The following is an 18945-nucleotide window of genomic DNA, read 5'->3' on the forward strand; positions in this document are numbered from 1 at the left end:
AGAATCACAGGAAGGTTTGGGTTAGCAAGGGCCTTAAAACCCTCCCAATGCCACCCCTGCCATGGGCAGCGACCCCTCAACCAGAGCAGGCCCCATCCAGCCTAGTTTTGGGCACCCACAGCTCCTCTGGGCAGCCTGGGACAGGGCCTCATTGCCCTCAGGATGAGGAATTTCTTCCACAAACCTAATCTAAATCTTGTCTCTTTTAGTTGCAAGCCATTCCCCCTTGTCCTATAACTACAATCCCTGATAAAGAAGAAAATATATCTCAGAGCAGCCAGCAAAAGAGGAAGCTCCAGGATGCAAAACAGAGTTCCCTTGTGTTTGCTTTTGTTGCGTGCGGTTCTTGGTTATACACATTTCCTCTCCAAGGGCAGACCTCTCATTATACTGTGCTTGGTGATGAGAGATTTGGGCGCTTTTTCAGCTTACATTTTGGCACCGTTTTGCTTCTGTTGCTTCACAAAGATGTTGCCAGGGAGCCTTGGTGCTGAAGGAAAGGCTCTTCTCCTTTCACCACGCTCCTTATGACATGGCCCCAGCTCTCGTGATGTAGCACCATGCTTTGAGGAGCCAGGCAGACTGCAGCTCGGTGAAGCAAGATCCCTTGCCATGGCCCATGCACAGACAAGCAGGGACTGTCCTACACAGTGGTGCCTCTGTGCTCTCCAATTTATTAAGCATCAACACAGCAATAATTAAAATTTATTCCTTTTGCCAGGGGGAGATGCGTAGGTGATTGGATAATGAAAGCCTTTTGGGATAATTGGATGATAGACAGTGAACATTGCATGGAAAGGGAGGAAAGGATGCAAAGACAGATGGAGTTTACAGGGAATAAAAGATGGTAAATTTCCTCAGAGGTTTTCTAGTGATTTTTTTTTTCAGTAATTTCTAAAGAAGTTGCTGGAAAAATAAGTATTTTATAAATCAATACAGAATATTTTGTTTTGAAGGTGGAGGGAATTCAACATCATTGGCTCTGTTTGTGGCCATGTTGACTCCAAGTGAGCTCTTATGTGGTTTTCTTTCTCAAGTTCTCCTGCATGTGCCAGGTTCACTAGCCAGATACTGCCTCCTGTAAGGTCCTGCTTTCTGTCCCCAAATCTGGCCTCCTGCACCCAAACCTGGTGCAGGAGTTGCATGCACAGCCAGTACCAGGAGAGCTGGAGCTTTGGCTGGGATGAGGAAGGGGCACAGGACACCCCAACAAAGAGTCCCAGAAGCATCATGGAAGTGAGCACTGGGCATCCTCCAGAAGCTACAGAAATTGGCAATTTGACAAATTCCTTCTCTACTTTGATTTAGAGACAAGTAGAAACTGGGCAGCATGTCTGACTGGTGTTCTGGACAAACTTGACACTGCCCAAACAGCACGAGGACAGTACAGTTATCCTTACCTAACCACTGAAGGGAAGCAGGCTGCATTTGGCATTGCTGAACAGCCACCAGCATGGTCCTAGTGAGGACTAATAGGAGGACTACATCTCTCTGAAAGATTTCTGTTCTGTTATTTATGAATTCCTACTTCCCAGTGTCACAGTCTGCAACGGCAAGGCCCATTGCTGCTGCAGAGAGCACACAAACCAGCTGCAGGGAAGGACTGCAGGCTTCTTCCAGCTTTAGGAACTGGCTGTTTATTTGCAAGCCAGGCACTAAATTTCTCATGCCCTTTGCAATGTGGCATTTTCCCCTGCTGCTGACCAAGCATGGCCATTTTGGTGGGGTCACTGGATTAGATAAAACTCAAGTTTCTCTTGCTCGTTGCCTAGCATAAAACCCCATACAAGGTCTTCTTGGCAGTGCTGTTGCCGGAGGGTCCATAGCATGAATTTTACCTCAGCTGTCTCCTTCATTCAATCACTAAGCTGCATAATTACTTTTGGAGAAGTCATTTTTCCCATCTTCTTCCCTTTCTTGGCTGGAGGCATAGCATGTCTTAGTTTTAATATAGTGCCTTCTCTCCTAGACGAGCTCTCCATCTCTTCTGCTTTTGTAGAGTTAAGTAAAGCAGAGAAAATCCTGCCTGAAATGAAGCATCTTCCCACAAACTGAGTTCATCCCTCAAAATATTCAAACCTCAGCTGGATACAGCCCTGAGCAATCAGATCTGGCTGGACCTGCTTCAAGCAGGGGTTTGGACCTGTGGCCTCCAGAAGTCCTTTCAAACTAAATCACTCGAGCTCTGTCATTCCTGCCTCCTGCAGAGCCACTTTGCTCCCCTTTTTCCCCTCTCCTCTGCTCTGTCAGTCCTCAGCAGTGACCCAAATCAAGGTGAAACCCTTTGCCCAACTGCCTGGTGTGGGTGAGGGCATCCCCCCAGTGCTGCTGAGCCTCTGATCACAGCTGCCCTGCATGCAGGGTGCACGAGGGGAGCCTTCAGGCTTCACAGCCTGGACAAAATATTTACCCTCTGCACAGTGTGTCACAGGCAATTAAGGTAGCTGAGCCGAAAGCTGAGTGATGAGAGAAGCTGTTTGCTTTTCAAACCGGACCAGCAAGTGCCTATTAAATTATCTGAATTTCAGATAATATTTAGCCGTAAATCTTGTTAACAGTGTTCCACAGTATGGAGATGTGAAGGAAGGGAAATAAAAGGAAACAAAGTGAGGAGGGGATATTTTGGGAATGGCAAAGAAGAAAGGAGGCGAATGCTGGCTGATAGCTTAGGAAGCAGTTTGCAGCTCATGGTTTTATAGGAAAGGCTTCAGCTCCATGAGGAAATCAGCTGGAACAGGCCTGGCAGTATAGCTCTCCACGTGAGAGCTCCTCTTGCAGAATACCAATGAGCTGAATCCAAAACAAAGTGGTCAGAAGAAGCTGTTTCAGGCAATTTCCCTGCACCGGGGCAGGAGCGGGGAGGTGGAGGCACTCCACCTCGGAGAAGAGGAGCAATCCGGAAAGTTTAAAGCCAGCTATTTATGCTAGTTGTCCTTTGTGTCAGAATAGCTGGGGATTCTTTTTAATTTGTTGCTTTGCTTGCTCTATTGCCGTACTTATTGTATGGAGACTGACCGCAGTGGGTATAAAATAATCTTAGGGTTTGGAGAGCGTACATTTTGTTAACTTGCGGATCTGTAAGAAAGAATCCAGATCAGCTACCTTATGCCCCACTTGGAAAGTGCACTGAGGAAGGCTTTGGGAAGGACTGGAAGCAGTGAGAAAGAGAAAAGCACTGTTTGCAGAGGGCTGCCAGTTTTGCAAGCTGTCCGTGCCTGCTCTGGGGCTCTCCCAGGTGTGGCCTTTTGCTGGCAGCCAGAAACAATTAACTAGCAAATGGAGTGAGGGCAGAGGCTAGCCCGAATTACTGCCTCACAGGTGGATGCCCCCGGCCCTTCTGTTCCCCAGCCTGAAGGATTTGGCTCTGGGTTTATCCAGTGTGCACACCAGCCCCTGCTACACCCCTGCTATGTGGGCTGTGAAGCAAAAGCACTGCTCCAATGGGCAGGGGTGGCTGCAAGGCCGTCACACCAGCCAGCTGGCAGGCAGCAGCGTTACAGACATCCCCTGCTTTGCCGTCGCTTTTGTTGCTAAATTTTGCCACGAGTTCAGCTGGCTCTTGCGGGAGGAGCCCGGCCGGGTGGTTTCTGTGCTCAGCGATGGGCAGCACGCCATGCGCCAAGCCGTCTCGCTGCCAGGAGCAGCAGGTCCTGGCAAGGGGCTGGGGCACAGCCGCGCTTCCCGGCAGCCAGGCGCTGCGGCAGCCTCCAGCCTGCCCTCCTCACAGCATCTCCTCCTGCGTGCGCCTTCTCCCTCCCCAGGCGCCGGCTGATGATGAGAGAAATCGCACCTCGGGCATGCTGTTTCCCAAGAAGCGTGGGAAGAAGGTTTTGCAGACAGCGAGGCAGTGCCCTGAGACATGTTTCCAGCTCCCCACTGTTGCTTGCCAGCGATGCGGCTGCCCCACAAAGCTGCCACCTCAGGTGGCGTTTTGCCCAGGTCGCAGAGGTCCCACAACATCACCCCTTTTCCCTCCATCACGCCTTCTGACAGGCAGGGTTTGAAGCCTGCGACAAGAGCGTGGGCCCCATGGTGTCAGCACTCAGCTGGTGTTTCCCTCTCCGATGGCCCCGGGCTGAGAGATTGGGTCCTCCCCATCCATGCAATGCAAAGAGGATTTCAAAAGCCTGCTTGCAGCTCCAGCCCAGGCTTTGCAAGGGAACTGCCAGGGTACATCCAGCCAGGCCAGGAGAGTACCTGGCCATGGCAGCCGGGAGTCTTTTAAACAAACTAGGATGATTCTCATATCCATCCTGGCCATCTGTGTCGTGCAGGACATGGGTATCAGTCCAGGGCATTGTTAAGCAGTGCCATGGCAGCCCTTTGGTTCTGGTTATCAGCTGGTGACAAGGGCTGATGGCAGGAGGAAAGCCAGGATTTAAAAGCTGTGATCTGAACCCTGCACTGCTGTTTGTTTCTGGGTCACGCATGAGGCCATGCAGAGCTTCTTTTCAGATTCTGGCTTAAAGATGCCTGAAATCTGATTCAATTTATACCTGGGGAAGCCACAGATCATGGCAGTGACAGCTCCTACTCTGGAGGAATTTGGGGAAGGTAGCAGAGGAGAGAGGGTGATCTTTAAAGCCCCTTCCAACCCGAGCCATTCTGTGATTCTAGCTTGCACTTGATTTTTCTTTCCAGGTGTAGTGAAATTTCACAGAGACATTAGCCTTGCTTCATTAGTGAGGGCTAGAAAACATTTCCGAATGCCTTCCTTATCACTGTGCTGTTCCTTTCCAAACCTTGCCCCAGCATCGGCCAGGTGTGCACACCACCTGCAGTGAAGCAAATCCAAACTAAAGCCTCCAAGACCTCCCAAAATAAACTGGCATGGCCCCAGTTGGCTCTTTGTCCAGGAACACAAGTGGCGCTCATGGCTGCAGTGGGTGACAGCTTGCTGGATGCGAGTGGCCAGCCATCAGCATGGCTGCGTGACGGCGTGCTGGTCACAGCACATTAAATAGCACGGTCCCCTGGGCATCCCCTGCTGGGGACCTTGCTGGAGCACAGCCATTGTGGTGCTGTGCACCTGGATGCTCCTCACTAGCTCAGCTTTGGAGCACAGATATACCTCGGTCACACCTCTCCTCCTTGGGGGTGCTAGCAGCTGTAGGCAGCAGGACCTGGGCATCTCCCCACCCTGCTTGCTTGATGAGGACCAGCTGCCTGGCTCTTCTGTGAGGGGCTGCAGAGAGCTACTGGCTGAGGATGTGGACATGCAGGGACTTTCTCCTTCCTCATCACACTCCCTGAGCTCTTCAGATACCAGGTATTTCTTCCCTGGGTAGGATTTTCCAACCTTGAGGGCTTGGAAATTAGTTGGCTGCATTGAAAGCTGCTGGGTCTGGGTAGAGAGCAAGTTAGGAAAACATCTTTTCAAGTGTTTTGTTGACATGTTTACCCTAATTTTGTCAAGCCCCAGGGAGCTGGTACACAACTTAAAACAGCTTCTGTTTTTTTTTAAGTTCCTCAAGGGCTGCTCTAGGCAGGCACCGTCAGGAAAGCTGGTCTGAACTGACTTCTCAGTTAGAGTAATTAAACCCACTTTAATTTTATCTCTGGGGGAAGAGTCCCTGGATGGGCGATGCACTCAGCTCAGGCTCATTGTACGAGGGCAGCCCTCACGCTGTGGTCAGGATGAGATAATTTGCCACTGTCACTTGAAATTTCTGCCTGCTATCTGTTTTCTGTGAGTGGCATTGTGTGCCTGGGAAGCTCCTTGTCATCGTGACGTGCTTGCAGTTCATGCTGTAGTTTGTGACTTCTACCCGTGCCTGCTTGCTCTCACCCAGAGATACCGGTGCCTGTTTGATCTAAGCTTACCTCACTTTGAATCACGGCTGCATTAATCCTCCTTAAGCCTAACCACAAAGAGACTTAAAGCAATTTAACTGGGAAGCTTCGCATTTAATTTAAGCAAACATTTCTGGGGCTCCCTGTGCAGGACGCCTCGCTGTCCTGTGGCCACAGCCAGCAGCCACATGTACAGAGCTTGTCTGCATGGGTTGCAGCCTTGGTCTGGAGCCAAAGCATGAATAATTCCTGCTGCCACATTCCCTTTGGTCCTGGGGAAGACCTGCCCCATGGTGGGATGTGGATCTGAGCCACGCTGGGTGCCAGGGTGATCCTCCATGTGCAAGCTTGCTATTGCACGTCTCTGGACTCAGGGAGTTTGTGGGATCGCGTTTCTAGGGTCTGGGAAAGACAACAAAGAAATACCGATCTGTGCAGGTCATGCTGCAGTTGTATAACCACATCCCTTCAGAAGAGGTCTGTGTCTCCTCTGCAGAGCTTCTCAGTGGTCTGTGGACAGGTAAAAAAGCAGGCTTGCAGAGAGAATATGTTTAACAAAGTATTTTGGGGCAGCATTGGCTTTCTTCCAGCCCCAACCATCCCAGTGTTCATCCCATCCCAGTGTCTGTATCAGCACGCTCCTGTGCCCTTGAGATCAGAGCTTGCAGGGTGTTCAGATCTCTTTGGTGTCAGAAATCATGTGGATTTATTGGCTTGGAGTGGATTTAAGTGGGAAGTGGCTGAAATAGAAGCAGGTTGGTACTGATATCCGTCTGTTCTGGCCCGAGTTCTAGATCTGCACGTTGAATGCGTGAAGACGAGTGTTGCATTGCATTTGGCTTGCAAGGTGTTAGGAGCATTCAGCATTCCCCTGCACCCCCAAGGCAAGGAGTACATCACTGGGAGTAAGGTGGGATTTCAAGTCCTTCTGACACTGAACATTTTTAAGTGTCTGTCCTCGGGGATGTTTCTGTTCCTCTGACCGGTTCCTGATCTTTCTCAAAGAGGTCTTCAACCCCAGACAAGGGAGAAAGGGACTTTCCTGTGTCTCACTGCTTCCTCTTGCCTTTGCCACTGTTGCTTTCAACATGCTCAGCTTGCAGGGACGTTCAAAGAGGGACAGGAGAAATATCCTGGCATGTGCTTGTATTGGTTTTGAAGCCTCTGGCTTTACTGGAGGACTCTCAGTAGACCTTGTGGAGTGGTTTTGCAGAATGGACGCAGGCTACAGGCAAAGCATTTTTCTCTCTTTTCCAGCTCTCTATTTTTAAGCCGGCTCTGAAGCCCTCTCCTGAGTACTCAGATTGCTGTTTTGTTGGGTTTGTTTTGTGATAACTTTCACTGCAGCTATTTTGGGGTAGAAATGTGATAAAAGGGAAGAGGAAGGAAAGATTTATTTTCCAATTCTTTTTTTTCTTAAAGCCAGAAGTGAGAAAATGGAAAATATAAAAGAATATGAAAATGCCCCAATTCTTTCAAAATACTACTTGCTGTTATCCACTAAATTACAGATTTTGTGCATCAACAAAAATGTAAACTGCAGATCCTGTAGAAATATTGGGGCATTTTGGTTTTTCCACTCTGGCTAGGGTGCTGACCTGGAGACACAGGGGGAATTTTCTTTGACTTCAGCTGCTTTGAAGGACCCGTTGTTCCTTAACAGTGGTCATTTATGCTGATGTACGCATTTTGTGTGCATCTGTCAACAGGAGAGGGGGAAATTATTGAAATGGGTAATAAAGGAGATGAAAACAATCCATGCTGGTCTCCGGATAATAACCAGCTGACATTAAGACTAAGCCCAGCCGATTACAGTTAATAATAAATGATCATTAATTAAAGCTAAATTACAGGGGAAGGTGCAGGCTTGGCTCTCAATCCAATTAGAGGCCTGTAATTCATAACGGAGAGAAGCTGTCCAGCCGGTGAATAAATGATCAAAGGCCAGCAAAGTCAACAGCAGGACTGTGTAATGGTTTAGGTGACGTGTCGATAGGGAAGAGGCCAGGGAAGGATTAGCAGGACTGTGGCCAGGCGTCTTGTTTGGTTTGCCATGCGGCGTGCCAGCGGGGGACGTGGCAGCGCATGCGCGTGTGTCCGTGTGCGAGGGCCCAAAACCAGGCCACAGCCTGGCTCCAGAGCCCCTTGCAGCAGGCCCAGAGGGATGTATGGGCCTGTTGGAAGGGGGATCTTCATTGTGAGCCCCCAGGGGGGGGGGGAAAGGCCCTTGGGCAGCTGGTTGGGCCTCTGGGAGGAGGGCCAGGAGGGCGTTTGTTGAGGACACACCATTAAATGGCAACAAACAACACGCAAGGTGGTTTTGGCTCTGTTCCAAAGCCTCCACTGCATCTCAGAAAGTCATGGCCTCATATGCGTGAGCCTGACTGACTTCTTCTTCAGGAATCCTAACTTTAAAAATGTGGATTTGTCAGGGCCAAAGGGAAGTGCTTAAGCTCGTCCCCTCTCCCCAGTCATGCCTGGGGCCCAGCTGGCTCCCAGCCCCTCTTGCAGCACCGGAGGAATTGTGCCAGTGTGTGAAGTCCCCACATGGTGTGAGAAGCAGAGGGAGATGATGACAGCCACTCGCTTCGCTTTCAGAAGCAAAACTGAAGCCGGTACAAGTTCAGACCTGACTCTGATGTGTCATGTGTGTGAGGACGGCGAGTCAGAGGAGACATTCATACCCTCCAAGTCGATGCTATCATTGGCAAGGGAGCAGTTCTTCACTGGGAGATGGGAAGATGAGTCAAAAAGAGGCTGCCAGTGGAGCAGAACATGCAACCATCCCTGGCAGCATCAACGATGCTGACAAACCAGGGAAAACAGGTTACGTTCACTGGGGAAGCATTAGGGATAAGCAGGTAATGTGTGGAGGCACCCAGCCAGCAGTAGAGGATGTGAAGCCAAATAATTCCCATTTTATTTCCCTCTTCTGCCAATAGTCTGGGAACCAAACCCATTGCTCAGACTGTTTTGAGTAGGTGGAAGCCCTCTCTGCTTCCATGAATGGTGATCAGGGAACCTTGCTTACCCACGGTTTACTCTGTGCTTCAAATACTACCACCTCGTGCAACGGTGATGGAGTCGGAGAGCAGTAGGAGCTCCATCCAAACCACAGGCCCCAAGGTGTTCACACACTTCAGGGCTTGGATTCTGGGGACAGAATATTTCTTGTTAAACCTTGTGGCGGTATACAGAAGCTTCAGATCATGCCATTTTCCAAAGGCCTAAGAAATACCAACTATGGGGAAAAACAACATTTTGAAAGATTGGTGCGTTTAAAGCGGACTCAGACCTTCAGATATGTCCCTCAAATGATCCTCAGATAATTTGTAACATCTACTATGCTCTGAAAACACTGTTGTGGTCCAAAGAAGCTCTACCTATGTTTTCTGCTTGTTTCTTTTGTGTCTGACCTGCACGGCAACTGATCCAGATGTTCTAGACTAGATTAAAGGGAATGCTCTCATTCAGGAATAAACGTGCGGGTTTGATCTTTTTGTTTTGTTTTATTTAATGTAGTGGAGAGAAAGCCTTTTTTGCATTTTGGCTCAACACACTTTCACACTGCCAGTATCCACGTAGGTAATTCAGAAAGATGCTCTAGTTTGGACTTGCATACAGTATAATTAACCACCAGGTGTAGACCCATCCTTGTGGCACCCCTGTGAAGTGTGAGCTGGAGGATGGCTGACACAGCTGAGGCACCGGGGCTTGCTGGGACCAGATGAGTATAAGCTTGTGCCAGCACTGGGTACAAGGTAGGAGCCAGGGAAGAGAAGCTGGCAAAGTTTAGTCTCTTTGCACAGCTTTGTCAGAGGAGGCAGTTACTGACTGGAGGCAGTATTTCCTAAACTGCACTGCCCATGCTTTCCAGGCCAGTGTGTGCATGTACCTGCGTGCAGAGCAGCCATGGACAAAAGAAGCTCCAGGTCTACAACATGCCAGTGGGCAAGGCTGCAATGGCTACATCGTGGTCTTGTATCTTCAAGAAGAAGCAAGAGGGAACCCAATCCTGCAGCCAGCCAAATCAAAATACAAATAAGAAGAATGAGATGAGCCTGGAAATATTTTGATTACCTTTCTCCAAACAATTTTATTTATTTATTTATTCAGAGACTTGATCTTTCCATGTTTCTAGGCTCCAGACCTGGGTGCACAGACAGCAAGAGCAATTTTTGGGGGTGTTCACAATGGACTGCCCTACCCCACAATTCCCACAATGGGTTGGCACCCACACCCAGTGTGAACGTCTGGTTTGACGCTGAAGGCACTGTTTAAAGAGCAAGCTTCTGATCTGAATTTTCTTCTAACTGAAGCTTCTAAAGGCTCCGGCACAATATAGCAGGGTACAGTTATGCAGGAAATTGCCTTCAATCCATTTGACTGTATCTGAGATGATTTTTTCCCTTCCTGACCTTCAGAGGTTATTCTGGAAAACCGATTTTCAAGGTGCTATTGCAGGAAGAATAAAAATAGCCAAACAGATGAACTGATCTCACTGAGAGTGCAAATACTTCCAAGCGTTTATAGTTCAGAGACCATGAGACCTGTAGCAGGAAGCAGAGGGAATCCCTATACAAAAGAAGGAAATTTGGGAAGAATGACTTAATCTAAGAGAAAATTAGGTGCTGTGGCCTGTTGCTAGCAAGGCAAGAGTGTCTCAAAGCACCAAGCCCATGTGCTTGTCATGCCGGGTGCCAGAGCACAACACCCCTGTACAGCTGAACCTTCTTGGTGGAGCAGGGCTGCTTGGCATCTCATGAAGGTCTCCGAGACGGGCTCTGGGGACTCCACCGTCGGAGTGCTCCATCTGAAGAACGGTGTGGGATGAAATTTGAAAATACCTCTAAAATTGCCTCTCAAATGCCAGGCTGGGAACTGCTTAAAACCAAATGTCATCAAGCTGATTTAGGAGGAAAGCCCGATTTAATCTCCCAGCACTGGAAGCTATTGCTTTTGGGAAGTGTGATCATGGAGACAGAGCTGGCTTAGGTTCCCAAGCTCTGCTGTGGGTGTCTGCTGGGCGATGTGATCCCCTTGTTGTGAGAAATGCCTCTCAGAGACAGCAAAGAGCGCACTAAGCAAATACTCTTCTGATCCTTTTCCCCCTCCCCATCCATCCATCTCCCCTTTTCTCTGTCATGTTAGCAGCACTGCCCTCCTTTCCCAGGGCTCCCCACCCTCAGGAATTTCTGGGGAGGGGAGATGTGCAGCTTCTGCTTTGGCTTCAGCCATTAGCTACCAAGATTATGCTGGGGTACAGTTTGACCTTTTGGTAGATGAGGGCTCATACTTTAAAGATGACTTGACTACAGCACTCACAGGGGCTTGGAGAAATGAGAGAACAGATAACAGAATAAGGAGGAGTCAAAAACCAGATAAGACTCATAAAAGCCCTCAATATCAGTTCTACCTAGAGTAAAAGACGTGGCATCATTGCTTGAGGCATGGTGGGGAGAGACTGAAAAATAAGCCACTAAGATTTTTCTTGCAAAGATGTGAACTCAGCAGGTGGAACAAATTCATAAGGATCCTCCCCCTTCCACACCCCACAGCTTTTAAAAAGCAGGGCCCCATAGATTTACTGTGTCACACTCCTGATCATAGACCATGGAGGGTTTGTAGAGCTCTGGATACTTCCCCTCAGCTGTACACAGCACTGGTGGCCCGCTACGCTCCTGTCAACATTATCACTGCCCATGCTTCCTCTTGGCACCCTTGCCCACGTGCTGTGCTGCTCTGAGCCCGTTTCACCTCTGCACACCAAAAGCTTGCTGTGACTGCCTTCGGGTGGGACCTGGCTGCTTCAGCAGAGCCCTCCAGCACCAGTCAGAGCCACAGCTTCAGACCTGGTCACCTTGCTGTATGTCAGCTCCAATTCAGTGAGGGATGGACATGTGCCGTACCCCACACTGGGGGTTATCTCAGATATTTAGGTTATGCTAGGCATCTGCTTTATCTCAGTATTCAGCATCCAGCCCCTCCAGATCCTGGACAGTGAGAAACTGGCAGATAGTTTCACCCCCAGAGCTTTGATTTTGTAACTTTTAGCTGTCCCTTGTCTCCTGGCCATCACATGCCAATTCTCCCCAGCACACCTCATTTAATTTCACCGTGTTCACTGAAAAGTGGTGTAGGATGTGCATTTGGGCTGCTAAGTTATCATGCACTCAAAGTGCAGTGCTTCAGGGTGTTTTGTTTTTGCTCAAAAAAGCTAGGATTTGGGAATGGGCTTTGGGCAGGGTGCAGTGACAGCTGTCCTTGTAGCCACTGGCCCAGCTGGGACTTGAAGTTGTTATCCTTACCCATCCGGCCCCTGACTGCTTGAGTCCAGCCTAGGGGGAAAAAAGAAAACAAGGCACAGTGGGAGCCCAAGGAGGGAGGGAGGAGGCTGGAAAGTCCCTGCACGCTTGTGATGCTGATTCCTCTCTTCCATTTTACACGTCCTAAAGCCATTTCCCTTGAGGCTGAGGAAGGCAGATAGACTTAAGTAGCTGCTACTCTTCAGTCTTTTAGAAGTAGAAGCCCTTGTGAGTATGGTCAGCATCTACAAAGGGAGAGGGAGATGTTATCGCTTTCCAAACAGAAAGAGATTTTTCCCTCTGCCCCCAGGAGATGTTTCCAAAAGGGACAAGATGCCCCCTGCCCAGCCAAAGGCAGGGGATACATGGTCCTGAGAGCTGAGGCACAAAGTTTGTCTGGGTCCTCATGGATTTCACCACCGTGGTTAGAATTTTTGATATCTCATTGGGAATGATTCATGTTTGGGCCTCTCTTTGTGGCAGGGGTTTTCATAACAGCTTTCTCTGATGCATATCAAGAGCTGAGTGAGCGATGAATTCTTCCCTCACTCGGGATATTTATAGTGTCTTTCTTTCTTCTCAGGCGAGTCACCTATTTTCGCAGAGCTTGTAGGCGCTTCGTGTCAGCGAGACTTCAACTCCTCTGCCAAAGCTAGGGGAGATTGGCCAGAGGGTTCAAAAGTTTCTCAGAACTGGGATGGTGGATTGGCTGGGATTGCCCTCTCACACACTTTTACTTTAAACCCCACCACGTGAGCCTTGCATCTTAAGAAACTGAGCTAAAAGCCACGAGACTACACATTTCAGCCTTTATTTTTGGAGGCACCTAGGGCTGTGTTTTCCATCTGTTTCTCCACAGTTGGGCGAGCTAACATTTTGTTTCTCAGTTTGCACTGGAGCTGGGTTCTCGGTATTTTGCTGGGGAAATTGGAATCGTGTCGGCAGCATCTCTTCCAGGGTGCATCGGCTCTGACCAGACCAGGTGGGATGAGACCCACAGCATCTGGTGTGGGCTTATTATAGCTCTGCCTGCTTACCCAGAATGGATGAGGACCAATGTGTATTTCTTTTCACCAAGGGCCTATTCTGCACTCTGGGTGGGCAAGCATAGCTGCCTGACTGCTTTTCTGTCCCAAAAAACGTGTCTGAACTCATGTTTTCACCTGGAGGGCTCAAGCAGGGGGGAGAGCAGGTTGATCTGACCAGATGAGTTGCCAAGATGTCCATCCATCACCCCTAAGCCACTGTTTTGTAGTCTCAAATAGGGAACTGGAACTGCAGGAGTGAATGTTTGCACAATGGAGATTCAAGCCTGGGGGAGGTTTCCTGTCTAAACAGAAAAAAAATATATGCAGTTTTTAAAATAGTTTTTATATTTAGGAGAGTTTTGTGTCTTCTCCTTCACCAATGAATACAACCAACCATCTCCTCCCATTGCTGGAATAGAATAAAATAAAATAAAATAAAATAAAATAAAATAAAATAAAATAAAATAAAATAAAATAAAATAAAATAAAATAAAATAAAATAAAATAAAATAAAATAAAATAAAATAAAATAATGAGCAAAACAAAAATTTGAGGATTTCTTCTGTAGGTACTTATTCCACTGCTTCTTTTTTTTTCCCCTATTTTATTTTATTCTATTCATTTTTTTTTCCTGTTCTGTTCTGTTCTATCTGTAGATGCTGTCCCTATGATCCTACTGCCTGTGCCATGTATCCCCCCAGCCCCAGGCTGCTCTGTAGCCCAGGTTAGTGCTCCCGTGCCACCTCCCGCTGCCTGGGAGGGCTGCGTTGCACCATCCTCCAGCAGCTCTGTGCACTTGTGCCCTCCTCCTCTTCCCACAGCCTGATTTATTGGCTTTATCTTTCCCTTTTACAGCCGCCCTTTGCTGCACCTGATTGCAGTGACCTCCGGTCCCCGCATAGCTCGCATTCCTCAGGGGAGGGCTGCAGGCTCGGGAAGGGCTTTCTCCTTCCCAGATCCCCTCCAGAAGAGATCGGTGCGTCCCTCAGCCATATTCGTTGACACTGCAACCCAGCCCTACACTGTCTGTAACCTGCTGATGGTGGCTCTGATCATGTTCATGGCCTGCTGTAGAAACATGCTGCAAATTATCAGCAAAACTTGACGAGAGCCTGAGGGAGAAGAGGTGTGGGGCAGGCATGAAGTTATCCTACAGCTGCGGTAGCTGGCAGGGGTCAAGCTGGCAGGAGCCTAGGGAAGTTGGGATGTCTTTCTAAGGAGCAAAGACTGGCTGAGAGGGGAAAAAAAGCTCAAAGAAACTGCCTGAGAGGCTGGGCAGACCTAGATCCTTCAGGGTCAAGGCCACACGGCGGGGAAGCCATCCATCCAGCCATCTTCTCTCCTCCCCTGGAGGTGCTGGGGTGCCACTAGCTACCCCAGTGCTGAGCCCCTAATTCATACAACCATAAAATCATTTAGGTTGGAGAAGAGCCTTAAGATCACCAGGCCCAACCCTTAGCCCGACACCAGGCCATGAAGCCAGCGGGGGCCATGGCTCCCCTAGGCCTCACTGCCCAGTTGTGACACGTTCCCCACAGAAAAACAACAAGGGCTGGACTGATGCTGGGCCAGGGATGAATCAGCCCCTCCGTCCTTTCTTCCCCTTCCTTCCAGTGATCCCAGTCTGTGCTGGCAATGGGAGAAGTCACATCAGAGGCCCAGCTGATGGGCTGACATGGGGAGGGAAGCTCATCTCTTTGCATCGTCGCTGGGAGCTGTGCCTCGATGGGGTTAAGTCTTCCCCAGGAAAGAGGCAGATGAGACAGTAAAATGGTCGCTGAAGGTTTAATTAAGTTCTGCAAGTGGAGACCTAGCAAGGTGGAAGAGTGCCCGCTATTTCCCAACACCACACTGCAACTCTTGCAACAACTGAGATAAATTAAGCTGATGGGCACTTCTGTGCTGGAGGCACAAGGCTTTTAGTGTACCGCGTTTTGTCTTTGTCATTGCACAGTTCAGGGCAGAAGGAGCTGAAATAGCAGCTGATTAAAACAATTACAACCCTCCTGCATCGTCACAGCCTGCCACAGACAGCCACATGTTGCTGGGCTGTGACTTAGAGAGGGAGACAGCATGGGCATTAAATGGGTGCTTGCTCTCCACTTGGTGTCCTCTGTGCCAAAAAAAAAATAAAAAATAAAAATAAAAATAAAAATATTCTATAGGCTTTACCAGACCCTCTTCTAACAGGGGTTCCCAACCAGCCTCTTCCCCTCAGTTTTGTTTGAGGGCATCTGAGGTCTTGGACTGCTTTTTTCCTTCAGAAAGGAGAACTTGTGACCTGCCGCTGTGGTGTTTGACCCTGCAGCAGTAATTTTGCTCTTTTGGCATTGTGTAGTTCTACATCTCACCCTCAGGACATACATATACAAATACAGCCACTTATTGCAGACAGTCTTGGGGTGTATTTATGCATTTGAAAGCAATAATAGGGACCAGGAGAGCTGGGTTTTTGTTGCACCGTGGGTGGAAAACCCCAGCCCTCTGGGGTTCGGTCACTGAGGCCTTCCTCTATTTTCTCCCTGTGACTTCCCTAGCCTTTCTCATGTATTTGCATGAAACTTCTGCATAAATACCTGTTAAAGGGACTGCACCAACTCCAGCAGGCACAATTAACCTCCCAGCAAGGGTTACAATCTCCCGTGTTATCCAGCCAGACGGCCAGATCCATGGTGACTGCCCTCAAAGGTACTGTGTTGTACCGGTTCTGGAAAGTCTTTGCTCCGTGAATCCTCCACAGCTTCAGGTAATTACAGGAGAGGATCTTGCTGGAGGTCTTTAAAACAGGAATTGGGCATGAGACACTTGAAACACCGGAAGTTAAATCTGAAGATTTAGGTTTTACCTTACGTTTAGATTCAGATTACCTTAAGCATTAGGATTTGAAGTTTCTTGCAGGTTATGAGATGACCCAGTCTATGTGACGAATACACAGAGATAATTGATAGCAAACAGCATTGCCAGATCTTTTGCTGCATGTAATTACATATCAGCACATACCCCTAAGTGATTAATTACTGCCTGATGTGCTTTTGGAGCTGAGGGAGCCCCTCCCTTCCCCAACTCCTTATTTTTTTCCTTAGGAAGGAGTCTTGTTGGCTTACAATTGGGGACGTTTGAGCCAATATTAGGAGAACACCATCTGTAGGGAGTTGTGCCCGCAGTCCAGCTGTGCAAGGCATGTGATACACACTCACACACTTGCACACTCACACTGATCCCCAAATCCCTCCTGCCCATGTGTGGAGCCAGAGCTGGTGATAAGAGAGAGGAGCTTGAGAGGAGGGCTGGTCAGAAACTGTCAGGTTTCCCAGACTGTCAGGCGTTTCTGCCTTTGTTTTCTTTTAATAGAGCATAATAATAATAATTTATTGGGATAGGAGAATCATAGGACTGATTCAAACACACCCCTGTTTTGGATGCTGATGCAACAACTCTTGAAAAAGGAATGAAGCACCTCTGATACTGTCTATGAATCTTCCTCCTTTCTCATCTTGGGAATGGCTGCCATGTGGCTTTCATGTATTTTTGGCTGATGTGATGATTCTTGATGTCGCAACCTTAGGTTTTCTTGGTTTCATCCATACAAATGTAAGTTCTTATTTTTTTTCAGCGGCTCGCACCATGCACTAGGAACATGTCTCGCAGCCAGCGTGGCATGGAAAATGTGCGTGTGATTGATTTTGTTGCCTGGAGCCAGTGTTGATTTGAGATTCTGTGCGTGTTATGTTTTGTGTATTGATATATTTTTAATTTGTCTGCAGTTAGAGCTCTCTACTTTCCCCCAAAGATGCTAAGCTTGGTACGAGGTTGGCTGAAAGGCAGCCTGAACAGGGCAGAGCTGAGCTGTGTCCCCTGGCTTGGGTGGTCCTCCAGACCTGGTCTCAGGGGGGCTGAGAGGAGGGACAGCACTGTGGGACTGCCCTATTCCACCCTGCAGCTGCTCTGAGTGGTTTCCCAAGCCTTGATAGGAGGTAGCAGAGCTCTCACCTTGCCCTCCACACATAGTCACCAGCTGAACAAATCCTCCTCTACCTGGGGAAGTGAAGCTTAATAAATAAGGTCACAGCACCCCAAAGCAAGACCTTGGGGCACCAGGTCAGCCTGAAAGTTGTCCGGAAAACCAACACAGAAACCCTTAGCAGTTCACCAGAAGCTGCATTGCTGACTGGTCAGGAGGTGGACAACAAGGGAGAGCCTTGAGGTCAAACCTGCAGGGCTGGGATTTAAACAATCTGCTGACTCTGTCACAGCTTGTAAGTGTCCAGAGCTTGTTTGTGAGCAATTAATGTGGTTGTCTTAAGCAGAGCCATGGAGAGCACAATTAAGTAATTAATAGTAATTAAAGGGACATTATCCGTGGGCATGTTGTCCGTGTTCATCCTTCACAGCCCCGCATCAGTGACTGCCCTATGCCAGCTCCCCCAGGCAAGGGCAGAAGTCAAGGGAAGAGGGTCTGGGTGGGCACCAGCGTGAGACCAGCCCCACGTGGGACCAGCTTGTCCTCTCCATCAGCCCCACAGGACACCCGGGGTGCCACCAGAGCCCCCTCCCTGCCACCACCAGCCATCCAACAGGCAACCGGGCTCTTCAACCATGGTTGTTCAAGGCAGCTGGCTTAGTCTACTCTCGTCTATTTAACTGTGGTTGTTCCTAAACTCTAACTGCTCCACCCCTTTTCAATCAGTGAAGACATAACTCTCGGGGACTTTGACATTTCCACCATTAATGTGGAACTGCCTGAAGGGGAAGTTTCAAGGAGGAACAGAAAAACAGCCCCACTCCCACCCTACCCCCGCCAGATCTGAGCAAACCTCTGCTAGTGACGGATGTTGAGGACTGGGAGGAGAAAATGTCTCCTTGTGGGCTGCTTTGTTTTGTTGTTGTTTTATTATCATTTTTATTTTATTTTTTCAAGCATCCCAATCAACAGCAAAGTCAAGACAGGACAAGAAAAAAAGCAACGTAGGGATGAAGCGAAGAATTCAGCTTTAGGCTTCACACGCACTGCTCTTCGCTTTGAAAACCAACAGATGAATCCCCCTTTGAGATGGAGAGGGGGGAAAAAAAAAATAATGTTTGAGCTTTTGAAAACGTTCCCTGCATTATTTGCTGAATTTGACTTCAAGCCGCAAATATTCCGCTCTCCATAAAGGGCATGCATCTTCTTAAGCAGGTTTACCTTTCAGCTCTAACCACCACTGGTCCCTCGTGCTTGCAGCTACGTTTCGTCGACAGGACCAGGCTTTTCAGGAACGGCCTTTAGCAGTGTCCTGGGGGCTCACATCAAGAGGAGAAATGTGCTAGGTTCTCTCTGTTCTACTTCTGAACACCTTCCCCTTCCTTTCAATGCTTCACCATGCCTCAAAGAGTAGCTAAGCTGTAGATTTTCAATTATTTTGTGTCTGTCTTTATCCTATTTATGCATTGCAGGACATTAGAAACAACTGAGAACCGAATCTGTCTCTCGAAGTCACAGCATACAGTGTAAGGCCCCCAGACATTTCCCTGCAGTCAAAAACCTCCTGATATTTCATACATTAAATCGATATATGGAAGCTGTTCTCTTGCTGTTACATTTTTTCACAAGCTATGTATTTACCCTTGCTAGGGCTCCTCAAAAAAAAAATGTGTCAGGGCTTCTGGCTCATGCCAGCAGCGTGTGGTTTCTTGAGAGTGAGTCATTGCATTTGCAAGGCTTGAGCTTGAACTGGAAGCTGGATTTCTGTGCTGTTCCTGGGGACTTGCCTACAGCCAAAAACTACTCTGAGGTATGCGGGGATGCAAGGGAATACAGGTCTTGGGTGGACTGGAGGAGA

At 48.6% G+C, this 18945-nt stretch overlaps 2 long non-coding RNA genes across 2 annotated transcripts; both read left to right on the forward strand.

The window, feature by feature from the left end:
* Nucleotides 1-5000: 5000 nt before the first annotated feature.
* LOC311438941 lies at nucleotides 5001-18684 on the forward strand. The gene is made up of 3 exons (XR_014694447.1): nucleotides 5001-5269; nucleotides 13783-13850; nucleotides 13982-18684. It is a non-coding gene; the product is annotated as an uncharacterized lncRNA (long non-coding RNA).
* On the forward strand, nucleotides 8227-11097 carry LOC311438942. Its single transcript, XR_014694448.1, has 2 exons — nucleotides 8227-9554; nucleotides 9671-11097. It is a non-coding gene; the product is annotated as an uncharacterized lncRNA (long non-coding RNA).
* Nucleotides 18685-18945: the final 261 nt, after the last annotated feature.

The sequence above is a fragment of the Aythya ferina genome, assembly GCF_964211825.1.
Source record: "Aythya ferina genome assembly, chromosome: 6".
Classification (NCBI taxonomy): domain Eukaryota; kingdom Metazoa; phylum Chordata; class Aves; order Anseriformes; family Anatidae; genus Aythya; species Aythya ferina.